Genomic DNA, 9,182 nt, shown 5'->3' on the forward strand with positions numbered 1-9,182 from the left:
GAATGAATCATCAATGTGGATGTGAAAGTCAGATTTGTGGACAAATTACTTTGAACTCTTAATATTATCTATGGCTATTGATATTCATACACTTCATCATGAGAATTTTAATTAAATGACTCATTAGTATATTAATTACTGTCTGACACTAGTGGACAGTAATTTATTTGAAGTGCAGATAATCGAGGATTGAATTTTCATGCATGTGTTGTACAATTTCAGAAGAAATACACTGTCTCTCTTTTTACATTAATTAACATTTACCAAATTTGGAGTAGTATGTATGTGTGTACACACACATGAATATTATATAAACATATCTATAAGACTCTTTATGATATTAATCACAACCAAAATGCATACTTGGACATTGCATAATTCGATGTAGTCACCCAGAGCATTTTGAAGACAAGAATCATTTTATTATAGCTGAGTTATAAATAAATGAAATCATAAGACATTTCATTATGTAATATTTACCTGTACTTTAAAAATACTTAATTTCTGCACCTTAAATAATATACAATATTTGATCACCCATCTTTCTTTCATAATCCATTTTCTCTTAATGTCCATTCCAGTCCCTTTCCATTTTTGTTATTTTGTACTTTCTAAATTTTAATTTGCTCTAATTTGTTTATGACATAGCCATTTTCTTCTTTTCAAACGTGCCAACCCGTGTCCTCACCTGGATCACCAAGTGCACTTGTGAAGATGGTGGTGATCCACTTTCTTGAACAACTGCAACACATGCTTTTAGTGAATGGTAGGTTTTTGAGTCAGTGACTGTGAAGGAAAGGGATATATTTCCTTCAAATCTTACTTCAATTGTATAGTAGCTTGATTAGACCACACTTGGAGTACTGTGTGCAGTTTTTGTCTCCACATATCAGGAAGGATGTCATTGCAACAGAGAGGGTGCAATGAAACTTTGCCATATTTGTTCTTGGGTTGGTGGCACAATCCTATGAAACGAGTTTGGGCAAACTGGACCTGTCAATCTTGAGGGTATTGAAGAATGATGTGATTTCATTGATTCTTACAAAATGCATAAAAGAATGTACAGGGCAGATATTTCCCTTGGTTGAGCAGTCTCATACTGGAAGGGTGGGGGTGAGGGAGTGTGGAGTAGTGGATGATGACACAATTTAAAATAAGGGGAAAACCATGTAGGACCAGGATGAGGAGAACCTTTTTACTCAGAGGATAGTGAAGCTTTGGAATTGTCTACCTCTTAGGTCCGTGAAAACCTATTTTTGAATATATTTCAAATAGAGGTTGATCATTTTTTCATAATCAATAATGTAAGTGGTAATGTGGGACAGTGTGGTTAAAAGACATTGAAGTGCTCAACCAACCACGATTGTATTAAATCGCATACACCTATGTTTCTATTTTCAAGACGTGAATGTATTGGACTTGGAAGGAATTTTTATATAGTGTTCCTATATGTCTGTTTGCCTTATTCTTCTCAATCATCCAGTGTTGGAGGGAGAGAACACCTAAAGGGGTGGATGAGATGTCAACCATCAAAACTTGTGGTATCAAATTTCTATCTGCAGTGACAGCTAACAAGACCAATTTTGTGAAGTCTTATAATGTTTCTACATTAAAAGATAAAATTAAAAGAATTCTTTGAAAATGTGAGAAATACAAAATTAAATGAAGAAGATGGAGTATAAAATATGGTGAAGTAATCACACATTTGACAATATATAAAGGACAATTAGGGATGAACACCAAATGATGATCTTACCAGCAATGTTCACATCCTATCAATTAATATATACATTTAAAAAAAATTTTGAGGCAAAGACACTTGCCTGTTTGCTTAATTTATATGCTTTAGATATTTGATGGACCTGTTGGGTTTAACAAGGAGAAAGTGAAGACTGCTGATGCTGGGGATTAGAGTTGACAGTATGGTGCTGGAAAAGCACAGCAGGTCAGGCAGCATCTGAGGAGCAGGGGAGTCGACATTTCAGGCAAAAGCCCTTCATCAGGAATGAGGATGTGAGCTGAGTGGGTGGTGAGATAAATGGGAGGGGGGTGGGGCTTAGGGAACGGTAGCTGAGAGTGCAATAGGTGAATGGAGGTGGGGTAATGGTGGTAAGTCAGAGAGGATGGTGGAATGGATAGGTAGGAAGGAAGATGGACAGGTAGGACAGTTCATGAGGGCTGTAACAAGTGGAATGTCAGATCTGGGATAAGGTGGGGGGGAGGGGAAATGAGGAAACTGGTAAAACCTATACTGATGCCATGGGGTTGGAGGGTTGTGAGGCGGAAGATGAGGTGTTACTCTTCCAGAATTCAGGTGGTTAAGGGATGGCGATGGAGGAGGCCTAGGACCTGCATGATCTTGGTGGAGTGGGAGGGGAAGTTGAAGTATTCGGCCATGGGGTGATGGGGTTGGTTGGTGCGAGTGCCCTGGAGATGTTCTCTGAAGTGCTCTGTGACTAGTTGTCCTGTCTCCCCAATATAAAGGAGACCACATTGGGAGCAATGGATACAGTAAATGACATGTGTGGAATTGCAGGTGAAACTTTGATGCATGTGGAAGGCTTCTTTGGGGCCATGGACAGAGGTGAGGGGAGAGGTGTGAGTGCAGGTTTTGCAATTCTTGCGATGGCGGGGGAAGGTGGGTTGGTGGGGGGCATGGACCTAATGAGGGAGTCGCGGAGAGAACAGTCTTTACAGAAAGCAGAGAGGGATGGGGAGGGAAATATATCTCTGGTGGAGGGGTATGTTTGAGGGTGGGGGAAATGGCGGAGGATGATGCAATGTCTACACAGGTTGGTGGGGCAGAAGGTGAGGACCGGGGGATTTGGTCCTTGTTGCAGTTGGAGGGGTGGGGTTCGAGGGTGGAGGTGGAGGGGTTGGGTTCAACAGCCTTTTTTTATTGCATGTCGGTAGCCACCTTTTTACTCTGCATAATTTTACACAGCATGGAGTCAGTCCATAGGTTTGCTGTGATTATATCTGGTGCTTGTTGTTCAGCTGATTAGACACAGAGTTGCTTGTTTTTGTAATTCAGCAATGAGTCATGGGAATGTCATTATGTTGGGAAAATTCTAAGTCAGAATTGTCTTCTCATATGTATTATAAACTGCATTCCATGTACTCAAGGCAGTTACAGCTTGTAAAGTGAATTGGAAACCATTTAGGGAGCTGAAGCAGCAATAACTCTCCAGGATGTTTTTAAGGTGGTTATTTAATCTCCAAACAGCAAACTATGAAAAAGATTACAGCTGAATACATGGGTAAAAATTGAAAGTCTTGTGCTTATCAAGTACTCTAGCCCAATGGATGATAGCTAGGGAGCGAGATAAGCTTTATGAAATGTGATAGAAAACCATATATTCTATCCAAACTACAAGGTGAGCTTAAACATTTGAAATCGAAATAAAGACCTAATCTATCTGAGAAACCAGAAAACCTATTACCTATAGATCTCATCAGTGTGATTGTCAAGTGTGTAATTCCAGTTGTATCCTGCACTTTTTGTGGGTTCCAATGCTCCTGATTAGATATTACACTGTCTAAAATCAACACACTAAAGTGAATTTAAAGCAATGCTCCTCCAGATGCAGTAATAATCAAAGACATCTCTGTCATGAGAAATTTGCAGTTTCTGTGCACAACCTTATATTGCAGAAACAAAAGTTTTTAAATGTTTTTCGTTTTGTCCCACTTGAGAAATCTTGTTCATTATACTTCTTGTTAATGGCTTGGCTGAAATAATTTCATTACCACCAACTATTGTGTAAATTGTAGTTGATGCAGTTCTGACTTCTGTGCACATAAAAGTACTTTTTAAAAAAAAATTATATTCCTAGAGTAAAGCTAATGGATGGAAAAATCACTGTGGCTACAATTCCTGATGATTATTTTCATTTCTAAGACACTCTGCAGTTGGAAGGCAAAGTTATAACATCCACTGAACGTCTGACAATATAAGGTGTATGTTGAAAAATATTGAAAAGGTTTGGAAGGAACTGGAGAACTGAATTGGCTTAATTAGTTTGGATAAAGAGAAGAATTGATTAAGACTTGATAACGTTGTTATGCAAAATAGACTTGAGGAGTTTAGTGAACACAATGTTTCCCCTCCACAGGTTCACAGGAAACGCATAGGACGAAAAGAAAGAGGTGAAGTAGATTTGATTTAAAGCACATTCAACTGTTATGAAGATGTGGGTGTACTATACCTTTAAGAGAGTTAAAAGCAACAGAACTACCTGACAGAACAAAGTGTTCAGAAAAAAAATGTAATATTTGGTCAAGCAACTCGATTAGTGGATGCGCGAAAATGACAAAACAGATTCAAATTAGACCAATCAGTTTAAATTATATCCCGAGAAATACCAAAATCCAAACTAGTTTGAATTTAGTATATTGACAACCTTAAAAGCTAATGACACAATCCAATGCTTTGAGGATATAATACTAGAGAAAATTGAACAGTTGAGAGGAGAACTGCCAAGCTACCAGCATGTAAAATCCATCTGAAAAATAGCTCTCTTAAAGGTATGTTTATCAATCAGTAACCTGTGAAGCAAAATCCCCAAGAACCAGAAAAGAAGAGAAGAATACAGAGAAAACTGAAAGCTGCCTGCTTTTGAGGTCAGAAGTTTTGTTTTGAAAATCTTAGTTGAGAGGCTTATTGGATTAGTATTGTGGAAGGGGAAGATAAAAGATGAGTTAGAGGAAGGAGTTGTAAATAGGTGTTAGTTAATTATTCTCTACTATTCTTTCACAAATAAAGTTGTTCATTTTTCCTTTAAATAGTTCTTGGCCTCTCAAATTTTTATAGGTTACTGCACAGGATAAGTCTTTTCTGTATTGCTGCTTTAAATTAAGCAGGGGTGTTTACCCCATGTCATAACACAACTAACAGTAAGTAGTGTGTGTAACCATGCATTTGAGACTTGGAGTAGGATTAGGTGTCTATTTCTAGGTTTCAGTGGATATTCCATTTAAGTCATGACAAGTGATCTGAAGGACCCTGTGGAAATTAATAGAAGTCATTTTGGTGTCTACTAAAAGTAAATCTATAAAACTTTGTGGAATCACTTTATTTATAAAATGCAGCATTTAGACATAACATCCTTTCAGGGCAGGAGAAAAACATGACCAAAATCAAAATGAAACACTGCAATAAGTTGTAACTAAATGGATAAAAGCCTTTGGAGGTTCCATGTAGATCAGTCATTAGCTGATAGGCTGTCATAAGGTTGTACTATCTCATGAAGAGGAGAGGAAATCAGAATTCCTGTAATATGTCTTTCTGATGGTTGACTATTCCTGAGATGCCTCAGAGATTGTATATCTGCACTTGCCTTGCAGACTACTTTGTGTTAAACTGATGACTATTGATTATGATTCTGTTGTATTGTTTTGATATCCTGTGAAACAAGGGCAGCTATGAAACATTAAAGTAACAGGTTAATCTGCAAAGAAAATAGCTTCACTGAAAATAAAGGTAGGGGTGGTCATCACCAGCTGTTGGACAGATAGTGTCACAAAGCTAGTCCCTTTTTTTGCTAAAAGCTGTTCCTTGGCTCAGGGATACTCTGTCCTTGATTTATTCAGGGGGCTAATAAACCAGGGCTCTGATCAGTTTGGTTTGGTACAGAGGTGAAAAGGATTTTGAGAGACCTTTTGTTTATATGTTAACAGATGAGACTTCAGGCCAAAGTGGCCATGTCTTGAAGTGACCTGTATAATGAAAGGGGAGTGGTCAGCTCTCTAGCTGAGCTGAACTGAGCAGTTTTAGTTCAGTCTTGAACTGGTTGGAAGTTCAACAGGGAGCTGTGTGGAAACTCTCTTTTCTGCCTTTCAACTTCAACCTGTTCCATTTATACTGGGTTTTAAAGGGAGTTTGCTTATTGGGACTGTTGTGTATATTCGGAACAGCATAACTAAGTTTAGTTGGATAGGTTGAGTTCTGTCGGGGTTCTTTATTCTGTTCTTTGTGTTTCATTGTGTAATTTTGTGAATACATTTTTGTCTGTTTTAAAATTTAGTAGTCAGCCTAGCTAACTTACTCCGGGTAATTTTCATGGTACACTTACCGAAATAAATTGCAAAGTTATGGTTTGAATTGCCTGCTTAAGAATATTTTGAGTTATCCGGCTTAGTCCATAACAATGGATCATATTCTCAGGAGAAGACAATCACTAAGGGACCTCTCAATACTATAGAAAGCCGGTTTGTCCTGACAGAGAGCTTAACAAAGCTATTGATTCACTTGTCATAGATGAAGCTCCAGTTGTAATTCAGTAACAACTTAATGCAAGTGTATTCCTGCAACATCTGCACAACTTTTTTTGCACTTGCCCTATGGCAATAATATCTTTCTTCTGCTGGAGGGAGATTCAGCACCCCATGATATTCATGATGCAAAGGTTGCGACCCTATACCAGAACAAGAACAAACACAGTGTTGGCAACAATTATTTAGGCATCATCCTCATGAACATTGTTGTAAGTGTCTTTGCTTGTGTTGTCCTTGCAAGATGGCAGATCCTGGCTGAACACATCCACCTCAACTTCCAGTTTGGCTTCAGAATGAGAAGATCTACAATGTACACCAGCTTCTCACTGCAGCTGTGGAAGAGAAATAAAACAAAGGAGAGCATCAATCTCACCAAGACATTCAACCATGTGAACTGAGGCAGTTAATATAATGAAGCCAATTGTCCTCCATGCTTGATGGTATTCTCGTCTTTCCATAACAACATGATTGGTGAGATCAACAATGATAGGGCAACATGGGAATCTTTTCTGATCTGCAGTGAGGTCATACAGGATTATATTCTAATGCAGATGCTCTTGATTTGATTTGAATTAATTTATTATTATCAGATAAACCAGGATACAGTGAAAAGAATTGTGTTACATGTTAACCAGACAGATCATACCTTACATAACTACATCAGGGTAATAGAACAGAATGCAGATTATTGAGTTACAGCTAAAGAGGGGTGCAGAAAAAGATCGACTTTAATATGATTAGATTAGATTAGATTCCCTACAGTGTGGAAACAGGCCCTTCAGCCCAACCAGTCCACACCAACCCGCTGAAGAGTAACCCACCCAGACCCATTTCCCTCTGACTAATGCACCTAACACTATGAGCAATTTAGCATGACCAATTCACCTGACCTGCACATCTTTGGACTGTGGGAGGAAACCGGAGCACCTGGAGGAAACCCACACAGACATGGGGAGAATGTGCAAACTATATGTTTGTGCATATGTGCAATATATGAGAGGTGCGTTCATAAGTCTGATAACAGCTGGGAAGAAGCTGTTCTTAAATATGTTGGTATGTGTTTTCAAATTTTTATACCTTCTGCCAGATAGAAAAGGGTGGAAGAAAGTATAATCTAGTTGAGAGGGGTCTTTGATTATGTAGACTGACGATTATGATGGCCAGCAGCATTTGCATTGATTTTAATAGATGGGTGATGGCCCGAGACCCAAAGACCTTTTATGAGGTGAATTGGCCATTGAGTCATAAACTTCTGGACATCCACATCTTCAATAATGATAAAACGGTAACGGTTATTGACACTGGCAATTGGCCATGGCCATCAATGACTGACTGTTTGGAAGGGCATTGGAAGAGGCGCGCAGAAATTAAAAAAGCTAAAAAAGAAGAGGTCCTAAAGAGAACAATAGACTGTGAATCACACACAACCTCAACCCACTGTGTTCCTCTGCCACAAACATTCTAGGGCCATCAAGCCACGGAAAAGATCCTGAAGAATACCAGGTGATGCTTAACATCGAATTAACAACTGTCGTGTAAACCAAGAAGCTGGAGTTTGTTTGTTATTTTCCCTTGCTAGCTCATTTTCAGTATTGCAGTCACACTGCATTTTTACAACCCTAATATGTATACAATTCTTCACATCTTTGTCAACTTGCATGTCCAGTCCTACAGAATCGAAGAAAAATGAAAAAGAAACACTCTGAAATGCTCATAAATGGAAATAGAAACTTATAAACAGAACAAGTTAGTGCATGAAGTAAGTTAATGCAAAAAAAAGAAAATTACACTGTGTCTGTTTTCATTCTTCCTATTGACCTTCAAATGGCCTCATACTGTGGCAAACTTACAGATGCTGACTTTCTATGGGTAAGGTTCACAGTGTGTGAACCTCATTTGAAATTGTAAAGTTACATTGAGATGTTTTGAGCACTTTAATCAGTGTGTATGGTGTGGTCATACAAGTTGGTTTTGACACCAAATTAGTGCATTGTATAAGGTAATTAGATGTCCTACCTGCTTTTAGGCAATAAATTTGCAACGCATAGCTGGAATTTGGAACCTTTCTAAATTGGAGTTACGACATAAAATGTCTAAATACTGTTGTTTGATGGTTCCCCACCACTGCTCATCATGTTCTAAGCGTCTTGAGGTAATTCTTAATGTTAACATAAGTCTGATAACAGCCAGGAAGAAGCTGTTCTTAAATATGTTGGTATGTGTTTTCAAACTTTTGTACCTTTTGCCAGATAGAAGAGGGTGGAAGAAAGTATAATGTGGTTGAGAGGGGTAATTCTTAATCATCTTGAGGTAAATTTGCTGCCACTATCCTCTTTTTTTAATGGCAGGATTTACAGGGCATACTTTGTCTCATGTTGGACAGAAACGTCACAAGATAGTCTAACAAGAAGACACTTTTGAACAAGATTAGTTTATGCCATCATAGCAATCGGGTAGAAGGTCCATTGATTTGACAAACATTGTCACTGAGATCTAGACAGTAGGTTTGCTTCTGTCAAGATCCAAAGTTATTCTCCCCACCCAAGTCCTTGTTATGGCATGGAATTAGCTGAAGCTTCATGTACTTCTCAGCATTAACTGTTCCATAGCCAAATACATTATCCACCAAATACCTTGGTCAAAAGAGACACCAGGTTTCGTAGAAGTGAGCTGTGCAGATTAGAAAGATCCTATGTTTAATATCTGAACTGTATTTAATAATCAGCTTCAACCATCTCTGACTTGAAGAAAATTGATTTTCCATCATAACAAACATAGCTTCCCAATGCAAGCGTTCTGTGCTGGACTAGTGCAGTCATCTCTTAGAAGCATTTCATGAAGGTTCACTCCCTATATGCAGGCCAGTGTAAATAATATATGACAACTGAGTTGTTTATAACATCATG

This window comes from Chiloscyllium plagiosum, chromosome 14 (genome assembly GCF_004010195.1).
Source record: "Chiloscyllium plagiosum isolate BGI_BamShark_2017 chromosome 14, ASM401019v2, whole genome shotgun sequence".
In the NCBI taxonomy this organism is placed as follows: domain Eukaryota; kingdom Metazoa; phylum Chordata; class Chondrichthyes; order Orectolobiformes; family Hemiscylliidae; genus Chiloscyllium; species Chiloscyllium plagiosum.